Source organism: Chlorocebus sabaeus, chromosome 19 (genome assembly GCF_047675955.1).
Source record: "Chlorocebus sabaeus isolate Y175 chromosome 19, mChlSab1.0.hap1, whole genome shotgun sequence".
NCBI classification, from domain to species: Eukaryota; Metazoa; Chordata; class Mammalia; order Primates; family Cercopithecidae; genus Chlorocebus; species Chlorocebus sabaeus.
The window spans coordinates 26,136,739-26,150,299 of NC_132922.1; the positions used below are offsets into that span (position 1 = coordinate 26,136,739).

Consider the following 13,561-nt stretch of genomic DNA (forward strand, 5'->3'; position numbering starts at 1 on the left):
TAAATAAATAAAAAGAAATGCAAGTTCTCGGTCCTACCCTAGACCTACTGAATCACAATTTGGGAGGGAGAGGCGTCCAGCGATCTTCGCTTAACAAGCCCCTCCCAACTGTAAACCCAAGTTTAAGAACCATTGCTTTGCCAAGATAGGTCTTGCTATGTTGCCCAGGCTGATCTTGAACTCCTGGGCTCACATGATCCTCCTGCCTCAGCCTCCCAAAGTGCTGGGATTATAGGTGTGAGCCATTGCACCTGGCTACCATTGCCTTTGGGTTTTGTATTTCTTTAAATTGTTCACCTTTCTGCATCTTTCTTTCATTAAAATAAGTGGGTGATATGTTCATTTTCCAAGACCAGTTTATAGTTAATGCTGCTGCTTCATAAAGTTATTCTTTTTTCACTAAAGAAGGCAACATTGAGTGGATTGGGCATACATTTTCTTTCTCTCCATTAATCCAGGAATTAGGAAACATCAACCAGGTGGCTCACACTGCCATTTCCTGAGATAGCAGTTTCTGTCCAAAAGATTGGTCCACATACTGGTCAAATCCTCCTTTTCTTCCAGGCATACTTTATATTCATCATTATTATATATTCAGGAGGCAAACTGTATTCTTCTTTCTAGAGACAGGGTTTCACTCTTGCCGAGGCTGGAGTGCAGTGGTGCCATCAGAGCTCACTGAGTCCTGATCTCCTGAGCTCAACTGATCCTCCTGGTTGAACCCCCCATGTAGCTGGGACTACAGGTGTGCACCATCATGCCTGGATAATGGTTTATTTTTATTTTTTGTAGAGGTGGGGTCTCCCTCTGTTGCCCAGGCTGGTCTCAAACTCCTGGGCTCAGCTCAATCTTCCCATCTCGGTCTCCCAAAGTGCTGGGATTACAGGTGTGAGCCATGGCACCCAGCCTTCAATTTTTCTTTAATGTTGGTTTCCCTGTTAGAATGAAAGCTCAGTGAAGCACATCTTGTTCGCCATTGCGTCACCGCCACCGCGTACCATGACAGGCTGACAGGAGGCATTTATTAAGTGATTGCTGGCTGATTTCCTCACGCTCCAACCTATCACCACCTGTGGCTTACTCCCATTTTCTACGGGAGCCCCTGAGGCTCAGAAAGGGGGAGATGATTTGCTCAAGGCCATGCTGCTGGAAAGAGGAGGAGGAGGCAGGACAGAAAGAGCAGATGGAACAGGTACCCTTTTGGTTAGCCAGAGGGGACATTTTTGGACTTAGGGGGAAAAAAAGTGTCATTTTGTCCTTTTGTCTTACGAAGCTATTTTCGTGACGTTCATTTGGTATTGAATGAAAGAAGCTGAATTTTACCACTGATTGTACATGTGAGTTGTCAGCGAACAACAACAACCACAATGAGTCTGGGAACTCCGGGAAAGTGTGATGGGGCCGTGGGAAATGGCCGACTCTTCCTTCATCGAGTGGTGGCCGATGCCAGTCTCCTGGCATGGCCTGTCGGACTTCTCCTAGGATGCACTGTGCATGGTGGTGAGGACTCCAGGCATCTGACCGACAAGGCTGGCGGGGGGTGAGGGCCTTTTCCAGAAAAGGGGGTCACAGGTGCAAAATTATCAAGGTGAGAAAAACTACTGGGCGAGAGGGAATGGAGGTGGCTCTGCATGCATCTGACGTGGCTTCTGCAGGGTGTGGGAACGAGAATGGTGACAGGTGAGGCTGGCAAAGCAGCAGGGCCCAGGTTGTGGAGGTAAATGTTGACCCTGGAAAGGAGTGTGGGCTTGCTTCTGAGGGCACTGGGGAGCCATGGGAGAATTCTGAGGAAGGGAGTCACCTGGCACAATTGGCCCTGGGGAACATTCCCTCTGTCTAGTATGAGGAGTTGGGGAAAGAGGGAAAAGGCTGGAAGCTGTCTTTGGTGAGTGAGAGAGGCCAACCACCTGTGCTATCCAGGCGGGGGCATGCTGAGGATGGGGCAGGATTTCCCCAGTGCCCCCATTCCTTGTAAGGGGGATCTGGGATCACAGCAGTCTCAGTGTGCAATGTGGTCCCGTCTTTTGCACCTTTCCTTTCTTTTGACACAAGAGTCGTGCTCTGTCACCCAGGCCAGAGTGCAGTGGTGTGATCTCAGTTCACTGCAGCCTCTACCTCCTGGATTCAAACAATTCTCGTGCCTCAGCCTCCTGTGTAGCTGGCTTTACAGGTGTGCGCCACCCTGCCTGGCTAATTTTTTTGTATTTTTAGTAGAGAAGGGTTTTCACCATGTTATTAATGGCTGGTCTGGAACTCCTGGCCTCAAGCAATCTGCCCACCTCAGCCTCCCAAAGTGCTGGGATCACAGGTGTAAGCCATAGGGCCCAGCCTGTACTTTTCAAAGCACATTTGTAAATTTCTTGTTTCAGACATTCTTTTGATTAGAAACAAAATGTTACATATACAGTGGAAGCCTGCTGGGTACTTCCCTGACACCATTCCCTTTTCTCCTCTTACTTTAATTTTTGTACCTTTTTTTTTAACTTTAAGTACATGTGCCTAACCACAAACAATATATAGTATTGCTTCCACACTTTCCATAAATGTTAAATTCTATGTATCATTTAGTAAATTGCAATTTTCTCTTAAACATTGTGTTTCCAAGGCCGGTCCAGGTGACTCACGCGTGTAATCCCAGCACTTTGGGAGGCTGAGGCAGGTGGATTACTTGAGGTCAGGAGTTTGAGACCAGCCCGCCCAACATGGTGGAACCCTGTCTGTACTAAAAATACTAAAGTTAGCCAGACATGGTGGTAGGCGCCTGTAATCCCAGCTACTCAGGAGGTTAAGGCAGGAGAGTTCCTTGAACCCAGGAGGTGGAGGTTGCAGTGAGCTGAGATCATGTCACTGCAACCCAGCCTGGGCAACAGAGTGAGACTGTCTCAAAAACAAAAACATTATGTTTCCAAGACTTACAGCTGACTCTTGAACAATGAGGGAGGGAGGGGCACTGACTCCTTCATGCAGTCAAAAATCCCCCTGTAACTTTTGACTGCCCCCAAAACTTCACTTCCATTGAACAGAAGACTTGCCAACACCATAAACAGTGGAACAACACATATTTTGTATGTTGTAGGTATTCTATATTGTATTCTTGCAATAAAGTAAGCTGGAGAAAAGCAAACGTTATTAAGAAAATCTGAAGGAGGAGAATATGTATTTAGTATTTGTTAAGTGGAAGTGGATCATCATCAAGCTCTTCCTTCTGGTCATCTCTATATTGAGTAGGCAGATGAGGAGGAAAAGAGGAAGCTTTGGTGTTGCTGTCTCAGGAGTGGCAGAGATGGAAGAAAATCCAGGAATAAGTGGACCCACACAGTTCAAACCCATGTTTGAAGGGTCAACTGTATGTTGCCACATATAGTAGATTTAGATCATTCATCTTAGCTGGTGTGCAGTGTCTCACGCAGAGGTATAATGCAAGTTATTAATCCGGTCTCATTTTGTTGTTGTTGTTGTTCTGAGACGGAGTCTTGTTCTGATCTTGGCTCTAGTGGCGTGATCTTGGCTCACTGCAACTTCCGACCCCCGGGTTCAAGTGATTCTCCTGCTTCAGCTTCCCGAGTAGCTGGAATTACAGGCGCCTGCCACCACACCTGGCTAATTTTTGTATTTTTAGCAGAGACGGGTTTCACCATCTTGGCCAGGCTGGTCTTGAACTCCTGACCTTGTGATCCACTCGCCCACAGTCCCGTTTTGATGGACACTTGCGTTGCTTCCAGTCGCTGCTGCTGTGCACCATGCTGCCCTGAATAGCCCACATGCATCCGGAGCTATGTTACTTCACCTCTCCTTGAGGGAGCTGTGACCCTGCCGAGAGCAAGAACCCTGCAACTGGGCTGACTGGGTTCAGATCCCAAATCTGTAATTTATGGGCTGGGCAACTGAGCAAGTAACTTAAGGACGCTGTGTTTTCATCCAGAAAAAATGGAGATAATAGCAGTACTTCCTTTAGAGGTTGTTGTGGAGATTAACCTGTTAGCATCAGTGAAGCGCTTGGTACTATAAGGTGTTTAACGTAATTATTATGCGTCTAAAACTTGAACATGGGGATGTTCTCATTTGTGCGAGCTAAAAATTAAAACAATTGAATTTATGGAGAGAGAGAGTAGAAGGATGGTTACCAGCGACTAGGAAGGGTAGGTGGCAGGGTGAGGTTAGGGGAGAAAGACGGGATGGTTAAGGGTATAAAAAAATAGAATGAGTAAAATGTAGTATTTGGTAGCACAATAGGGTGGCTATAGTCAATAATAATGTAATTGTACATTTAAAAATAACTAAAGTATTATAATTGGATTGTTTGAAACACAAAGGATAATTGCTGGAGGGGATGGATACCCAATTTACCCCAATGTGATTATTATGCATTGCATGCCTCTATCAAAATAGCTCATATGCCCCATAAATGTATACATCTACTGTGTATCCACAAAAAATTAAAAGTGGAAGCCCCTGCCGCCGCCAACTCCGTCGCCAAGCGAGTGAGGAAGAAGAGGAGGAGCGCAGTCAGAGAGCGGCAGCAGCTGCAGCGGCGCCGTGGCGGGGACCAGCCCAGAGAGACCCCCCAGCACAGAGGCGGCCGTGCTGAGCTGGCGCGACCAACCGAGCGAGAGGTGGCCCCGGCTCCTTCTCGTCTGGAGCCAGCGGCCTGTGGCCCGCGCCCGCATTCGGTCAGCTGAGACCCGCCTCCCACCCGCCTGCAGGCCTTGTGAGGGAGGCGCAGAGCTGGGCGGCCTAGAGCGGCGGCGGCCGGGAGCGCGTCGGGCCAGGGCGGAAAGTGAGGCGGACGAGCGCCTGGTGGCCGCAGCCCCCGGGGACTCGGCGCGGGAGCCGGCGCGGAGCGGAGCGGGAGTCTCCAGCGGCCCGCGACCGGGGCTTGCCCCTGCCCCTCCCTCCTCTCCGGTGGCCGGGGGCGGAGTGACCTGCAGAGCCTGGAATATGGCCAGGGAAATGGAAATGACCCAGAGGCCGAAGCCCACCTCAGATTACCTGATGCAGCTGAAGAACGACAAGAAGCTCGTGAGCAGCCTGCCCAACTTCTGCGGGATCTTCAACCGTCTTGAGCGGCTGCTGGACCAAGGTGCAGAGACTGAGATCGGGAGCATTTGTGACTTGCCTATGTCTCAAGACAAGTTGGCAGCAGAGCTGGAGCAAGACACTCGCTTCTCCTCTCTGTTCCATTTTGTGGCGTGTCTCCACAAGGGGAACTGGAGGGAAAAACCTGGAATATTTCCATATGCTAGAAAGCTGCTGCTGTTGCCTCAAGTTGTGAAGAAATGAGCAGAGTCGGAAAGACATGTACAATGACACATTGAATGGCAGTACAGAGAAAAGGAGTGCAGAATTGCCTGATGCTGTAGGACCTATTGTTCAGTTACAAGAAAAACTTTATGTGCCTGTAAAAGAATACCCAGATTTTAATTTTGTTGGGAGAATCCTTGGACCTAGAGGATTTACAGTCAAACAGTACTTTGGGAAGCCGAGGCGGGCAGATCAGGAGGTCAGGAAATCGAGACCATCCTGGCTAACACGGTGAAACCCTGTCTCTACTAAAAATACAAAAAATTAGCCAGGCGTGGTGGCGGGTGCCTGTAGTCCCAGCTAGTTGGGAGGCTGAGGTAGGTGAATGGCGTGAACCCCGGAGACAGAGCTTGCAGTGAGCTGAGATCGCACCACTGCACTCCAGACTGGGTGACAGAGCCAGACTCTGTCTCAAAAAAAAAAAAAAAAAAAAAAAAAAAAAGAGAACAAGGTACATGCATTACGTGTCACATGCCACATTACTGAGCAAACTGTTCACATATTTTTTTTAAATCTCCCTGTATAGAAAAAAATCATTAAGGTTGTAAAAGCCATGCTTGCCTATTTGCTGTATACACGTAATGAAATTGTAGATGAAGTGTAGTGCATTGAAACAAATGAACGAAAAGTAGATATTTTATTATACAAGGGTACTGGTGTACAAAATATATATATATATGTTTGGAAATATAGCTTTTTTTTTTTTTTGAGAGGGAGTCTCGCTCTGTCGCCCAGGCTAGAGTGTAGTGGCGCGATCTCGGCTCACTACAAGCTCCGGCTCCCAGGTTCACGCCATTCTCCTGCCTCAGCTTCCCGAGTAGCTGGGACTATAGGCGCCCACCACCGCGCCTGGCTAATTTTTTGTATTTTTAGTAGAGACAGGGTTTCACCGTGTTAGCCGGGATGGTCTGGATCTCCTGACCTAATGATCCGACCGCTTCGGCCTCCCAAAGTGCTGGGATTACAGGCGTGAGCCACCACCTGGCCGGGAGTGGTGACCTTCTGAAGTTGAGAGCTCTTCCATCACAGGGCTCCCTAAGGGCATCTCTGTTCCTAGTGGGGAAACCCTCAACCCACTTGGCTCTCCTTAGCCTGAGACAGGCAACTTTCTCCAGCTTTTACTCTTCGCTGAATTCTCACGGGGGGTTTGGGGGTATGTTCAGGGTCAGGAGCGACGTTGGGGGCCCGGCCCGCTGGGCGCTGTTCATGGGTAGCTGGGACCAGACAGAGCAGGGGCTTCATCATCACCTGCGGGGACATGCATTTCTGGGGCCACCCCAGACCTCCCGGAGGATGCTGATTGACACTGTCCAGTTTGAGAACTACTATGTCCAGGGAGCAGAGGCCTCCCCGATGCCCCTTGGGTAGTATCTGGCCCAGGGCTTTTCTGGATGAGAGGATGGGCATATGAGCACATGGAACTGGGGTAGGGAGGTCGGGGCACCGAACAAGGCAGAGGCCGATGGGGAGGTGGGGGAGGAAGAGGGGTCCCTCCTGGCCACCCTGAGGGGAGGGCGACAGTAGAGATTTGTTCGGGAGGCACAGGACGAGGCTGGCCGCTAGGACTGTGCACTGAGGGGCACCGACCGTCAGGGGCGCGCTGCGAGTAGATCCTCGAGGAAGAGCAGCGGACCATGCGCGAGGGGGCGGAGCCAGGAGGCGCGCGGCGACCCCTGCGGGCTACTGCTTGGGGCGCGGCGGCGGCGGTTGCTCATCCCATCCGGGTCCGGAGTAACCGCCGCTGATGCCAAAGCTCGCCAACATGGCGGACCTGGAGGCCGTGCTGGCCGATGCCAGTTACCTGATGGCCATGGAGAAGAGCAATGCGACCCCTGCGCCCGCGCCAGCAAGAGGACCGTCCTGCCCGAGCCCAGGCACCAGTTGCTCCGGCCCGCGCCGGCCCCCACGCGGCTGCCAGCGACCCCCTGGGTCTGCGAGGCTAAGGTGCTGATCCGTCGCTGTCCCAGTGAGGGTGGCACCGCGGAGCGGGCGATGCGGGGCCAGCCTTGTCGTTCCAGTCTCTGAAATGGGGCATCGGAGAGCCGGTGGGGGGTACTAGGGGAGAGAGCGCTCCGAAGTGCCCAGCGCGGCACCCTGCGCGCAGCGAGCGCCCCTGCCAGGGGCTGGTTATGACTTGGCTGAACCAGCTCCATCCCTGTGGCTCCATCCCTGTGGCTCCCTCCCGACCAGCCCTGCCCTGTCCTGTCCTGTCCTGTCCTCTTCCATTCCATGGTTCTACCTGTTGTATTGGTGTGGTCCCTGTCGACTCCTTGCCTGTCACTCCTTTGGGCTCCATTCTGGTCGCTCCTTCTTCTCGGGCTCTGCGGTCCCCCTTTCCAACTCCATCCTCTCACCTCCCTCTGGGCCGCTTACCTGGGGACTGCAGGCTTGTTGCTTATCGTCCGAGGTAAACTGCTGTTTTCAGTGCTTGCTCTTCTTGAAGTCGCTAAGTCTAGTCACCTTTTTAGGCTCTTCTATTTTGTGCCCAGGCAGGATTTTGACCCACTCAATATTCTTTTTGGTGTCAAGTGTGTCCCCTGAGCTACTTTCCTCAACTTGTAGATCTACTGGTGGCACTTCATTAAAAAATTGAAACGGGAGTCACTTAAGTCACTTGAATGGGTGATTCCGGACAGGAATTTGTTGTTAAATTATCAAAGGAGGGCTCGATTGAATTGGCGAGGGGCTCGGTGAGGTCCATACCAAGTTGCAATTTTCTCTCAAATGATTTATTATTAAGGAACTAGTAAATTTTTTTGCTGGTTCATATCATTAGCACTTCCCCAGAAAAAATAGTTCGTCAGGTTAATGGTGAGTTTTAAATAGTGTATCAAGGCTTCAGCGATGGATTTTTTTTTTCCTCTAGCTCCTTTTTCCTAATTAACACCATCATGAGTTGTACAGCTAATGCGGTTCCTTGATGCTAAATAGCTCTTGGAATTGATGCTCAAAAGAGGCATTTTCTTTATGGTGAATTTGAAACCATGCAATTCTGTAAAATATTGGAATCTACACCAAAGTTACTGTCCATTTGAAATCATCAGTCCTTCAAGCGTTAGGCGCCGAGATTGCTTAAATGTTACCTAATGCTAAGTGATCATCATCTGATCTTTTTACAAGTCCATCTATGAGCCCTATGATACAGAGAATACCAGTCCCCTTGTTATTTGTTGTGAAAAGCTAAACTGTGCAAATGAAGACTTGCTTGCTGGATATTTTTGGCCTCCTTTTCCTCCTTAGCCCAGGCCTCTTGTTGGTCTTGCAGGGTGTGCTACTCTTTAATAGGCAATGCCAAGTAGTGAAAATCAGGGAAAAGTGCAAACCTGTCTGCGATGTCGTGAGTTTAACACCCCTATTCCAGAGTGTAGCAGATCTGAAGCTAATTGAAAAAATCAGTGCTGCTTAAAATTTCCGGCAAGTGGGAAACTTACTTAGAGAATAAGAACTCCTATATCAAACCTAAATTTCACCGAAAAAACTGTCCATTTCTATAAATGTGGTAGAAAAAGGCTTAATTCCTTTTTCTCTTGCCTTTCCTAGTGCCCCCCCACCCCCCAAAGGCAGGGAGTCCTAAATATGTAGGGTTTCTATATATATAATTGATAAATCTCAACTCATGGGCAGTTTTTTTTGGGGGGAGTAGAATATAATATTACTAAAGTTAGGAACTTCTGTTCAGTTTTTTTTTCCCCCCTTGGTATTTGGAACGTAATGTGACTTTTGCTTTTTTAGTGTCCCTCTTAAGAATGTACTTATGTGCTTAGGGTGTTCGCTTCCTTGTATGAATGCCTTTGTTTTTCAGTGGTATTCTTTGGTAATGCTTTTAAGGCAGAGTGACAGCCAGCATATTTCTCATGGCATTTTAAAATTGAGAAATTACCTTGTGATCCGCCCACCTCAGCCTCCCAAAGTGCTGGGATTACAGGCATGAGCCACCGCGCCCGGCCTGGAGAGGAATATTTCAAGTTATGCACCAATCACTTAGTGATTGAAGCTAGACAATTACTGAATAAATTCCGTGTCCACTAATGAAGAAAACTAGGCCACTTGCGGTGGCTACACAAACAGAAAGATGCAAACTATGGTATCACTATGGAGACTATGTTTAGATAGATCTTCAAAGGTAATCACTAACAAATTACTGTAACACCAAACATCATGTGTTCTATGCATTATCCTATATTCTATATTCATTCTTTGTTATTCTATATTCTATGCATATAGAATAATAAGAGTCATCCATACACTATTTGTTTGTGGTTAAATAAAATCTTCAAGCAATTACACTTTAAAGCAAACATGCTTCTTGGCTCGACTCTGTGCATTTCACACTAGTCTATAAACTCCATGAAGGAAGGGGCTGTGACTGGGTTTGTCATAGTATCCCTGTGCCTGGCTCATAGAAATGGCTCTACAACTATGCACTGAGTTCATGTCATAAACGGTATCATAAATGTCCTTTAAGGACTGTCAGTCCTCCTTGAAAATTATAAAGAATCTTTAAAATGTCATTTCAGCCCTTCCTATCATATTGTATGAATACTTTGAAAGGACAAGCTTTGCAATAGGTGATCCAACATTTGCAATGTCCAGTAAACAGAAATGAGACTCCAGGGGAAAGATGAAGTTCACGTTACTCAACCTCTTTCAACTATGTGTGATTTCGAGTCATCTGAATTTCATTCTGTTTTTTAAAAAAGAGTAACAGAGTAATACAGCCTACAGTAAAAGTCGTCTGAATTGCTCCAGGGCTTAAGATGTTGACCTTTCGTGGGCCTTTGCTTATGAATTAGACTTTACTTAAATAAAAGCATTTCTTTTCCAATGTGACATAAAACAACTGGCCTGCACATCTAAATGCTCCTGTTTTAACTGGGCCTGCACAGGGAGTCTGTGGGTCACAGTCTACTACTCCCAATAGGGCCCATTATCAGCTACACTAGCTCAACAAAACATTTCAGTAAACTAAAGCAGCTATGCCATCTGGATAAATAGTCAGCTTTTCCAGGATTTGCACTCATTGGTTGGTTAACTGAATAATGTGTCAGCATAACAAAATGTTTGCCTCTTGCCATCTCAAAGAAGCAAAATCTCCCCTAGGCAGAATGTTCCATTTTCTGAAACTCTCCTGTAATAGCAGGAAGCTGCAAACCCAGTGTTTCATTTAAATTAGCTAGATATTTCATTCTGATGCTCTTCTGTTTAAAACTGGAAAAGGCAAAGTAACTAAAATAAGGAAGCACAAAGAATAGTGACTGCAAATAATTTGCTGGAAATAAAAAAAAATCACTAAAGACAAATTAAAATGTAAGCTTCTCATTCAGATATTAAAAATGCAAATCTGAGCATCTCTTTCAAGAATACCAAAAACTGGTGGTCACATGGCTTGCTCTTTAATGAAGCTGAAATAGAAACTCCTATCAAAAACCTTTTGACTCTAATCCATTTTACCAACAGCATGAAGTCATATCAGCCATTTAAGTCATTATGCTGAGGCATTTTAACATGCAATTAACTTTCTTAAAGGATCTAGAAATTCCCTAACCCCCAACCTCCAAATCAAATATGTAGGCTACTAACTGCCATCCAGTGGTAGAAAGAATTTTGCAAGATGTTTTACCTGATAATCTCAATGTAACAGAATCCTAACACAGCCCAAGGAGTGACTATTACTATGTAAGTGGCTACATTACACAACTAAAGCCAAAGCCACTAAGATAAGTAGAAAACAGGCCGGGCACAGTGGCTCACGCCTGTAATCCCAGCACTTTGGGAGGCTGAGACAGGTGGATCACGAGGTCAGGAGATCGAGACCATCCTGGCTAACACGGTGAAACCTTGTCTCCACTAAAAAAGCAAAAAAATTAGCTGGGCGTGGTGGCGGGCACCTGTAGTCCCAGCTACTCGGGAGGCTGAGGCAGGAGAATGGTGTGAACACGGGAGGCGGAGCTTGCAGATGGTGCCACTGCACTCCAGCCTGGGTGACAGAGGGAGACTCCGTCTCAAAAAAAAAAAAAAAAAAATCCTCTCTGTTTAGGCTGTAGAGTTTTCTGTGTCTTCATTCTCCTGTGCTCATAGCCTAATTTTGAACTGAAAAGTCCATGTTGGAAGCACAAATAGCCTTTAGAAAGAAAGTATTCCTTATTATTGATAGGAGTATTTCTATGTGTAAGACAGCAGTAGTGCTCTTCTTTTTCATTAGGGTACAAATTCAAAACATAAATTGTAATTTGTCATTTATTTTGTGTTTATTACAGTAGATGGTCATTTATTTCATGTTTTTACAGTAGATGGTCATTTACTTAGAGTTTAAGAAAACCCCACTAAGATTTGTAGATAGTGTTTTATAGTTTTATATGTATTAACTCTTTTTAGGTTTTATAATTATGCTTGGTAATAGGTAGAAATTTTAAAAAGGACAAAAAATTACTCCAGCTTCATCCATGTGGAGACATTGAGAGGTATATTTTATGTATTTGAGGACAATTGGTTTTCTCCTTAGATACTAGTATCTTGACTGTGGTGCAGGGAGTAGCTTTCAGCCTTCCAGACTCAGAAACTAGATTTTATTGTATCACTGTACTAAGCATCTGTCTCTTATTGTGAAACTCACATAATCAGCCAAGTCCGCCTGACTAAATTATTCTCTTCCTATAGGCCTCTGGTTCTTATTTTAAGGTTAAAGACCCTTTTGAGAATCCTATTAAGTGAGAGCCTCCCCCTCCCAAAAGTGCGCGAACTCATGCAGTAGATTTACCTGAAAAGCTACACCATAGCTAGAATGTCCAGTTTGCTACATTGCATTGAACACTGGCTCCTGTAGGAGCCTCCGTGCCCAGCGTCTGTGTGGCTAGAGCTCTCTCTCATGGGTCGCCCTTGCTACATGACCGTCGGAAGGTGGTGTAGCGAGCACAGACCCATGTGGATGAGTCAGATGGTTACTTGGGACCGAGTCACGCTCCACGGGAGCGGCTTACACTGGATGTCCAGTACTTGAAATCCCTGACTATGGGTGGCCTCGGGACAAGTCATCTTTCCGTATTTTCACGTTTCCTGTTGTAGCTGCTGGGCACGCCTCTGCTGGATTTGAGAATATAGTTCATGAAACCGCTGCCAAAGCTGCCCACACCAGAAAACTTTGGCATTTCTCGGCCCTTTGTGTTATGTATTGATTTAAAGTTTTTATTCTCAGAGAGCAAGCTTTTTTCTTTATTTAGAGATTCTTGGAAATGGCTCCGTAATACTCGTCATCTTATTTTAGAAGGAAATTCAGGTTCAGGGAGAAGCTAATTGCTCAAGGTCGCATTGATAACAAATGGCACAGTTGAGCTTCAAACCCAGGTTTTCTGAATCCAAATTCAGCATATTTTCAGAAAAGCCTTCAGACTGTCTTTTTCCCGGTGAATCTTATTTTATGAGGAGGGGGGACTCATGGATTTGAATAGAGGAGCACTGTCAATTTCAGACATTAGTACAGAATTTTAAAATGCATTGTATTCATTCAGTAAAGATTATCAACTGCAGGGGTCTGAGGAAGTGCTCCAGTAGCATAATTTCACTGGCCACGTTAACTTAATAATAAATACATTAATAATTCTCTAGAAGAAAAGATGTCATAGATTCCATGTTAAGTAATAAGATTGTTATTAATAATGATGGCAGTGTTATAACTTGAGAAAAGCTACATGTTGTGGGTTCTCAATATTTTCTTACCCCAAACATCTTTTTGTGATTTTAGGTGCATTCTTAATTAAAATTCATCTCCATCCCTGCCAGTGGGTGAATGAGTATCCTTGACTTGAATACGTTTGTCAGTTACTCTCGATACACAAAGGATTTTTTTTTTTTTTGTGAGACAGTCTCATTCTGTTGCCCAGGCTGGAGTGCAGTGGTGTGATCTCGGCTCACTGCAACCTCCGCCTCCCACGTTCAACCAATTATCCTGCCTCAGCCTCCTGAGTAGCTGGGACTACAGATGTGCACCACAACATCTGGCTAATATTTTTGTATTTTTTGTAGAGACAGGGTCTTGCCACGTTGCCCAGGCTGGTCTCGAACTCCTGGCCTCAAGTGATTCAACTGCCTCAGCCTCCCAAAGTGTTGGGATTATAGGCATGAGCCATTGTGCCTGGCCCATAAAGGATTTTTAATATTAAACTTGGCACTCATTAGCAGTTCATTCTAAATTGTGATGGAAAATTAATGGAGCAGGTTGCATACCTAACCCCTACCCAGAAAGGTTGTTGAGCTCAGCTTGGGG

General features: G+C 46.3%; 1 protein-coding gene and 1 pseudogene across 1 annotated transcript in view; both read left to right on the forward strand.

Moving 5' to 3' along the window:
- The first annotated feature begins 1,615 nt into the window (after window positions 1-1,615).
- Window positions 1,616-6,669, forward strand: LOC140709178 (uncharacterized; annotated as a pseudogene).
- LOC119627093 (uncharacterized) overlaps window positions 6,076-13,561 on the forward strand; it is a 58,945-nt gene continuing 51,459 nt past the window's right edge. The window contains exon 1 of the mRNA XM_073006879.1: window positions 6,076-7,245. The gene's annotated coding sequence lies outside the window, so the exon portion shown is untranslated. The remainder of the gene's footprint in view (window positions 7,246-13,561) is intronic.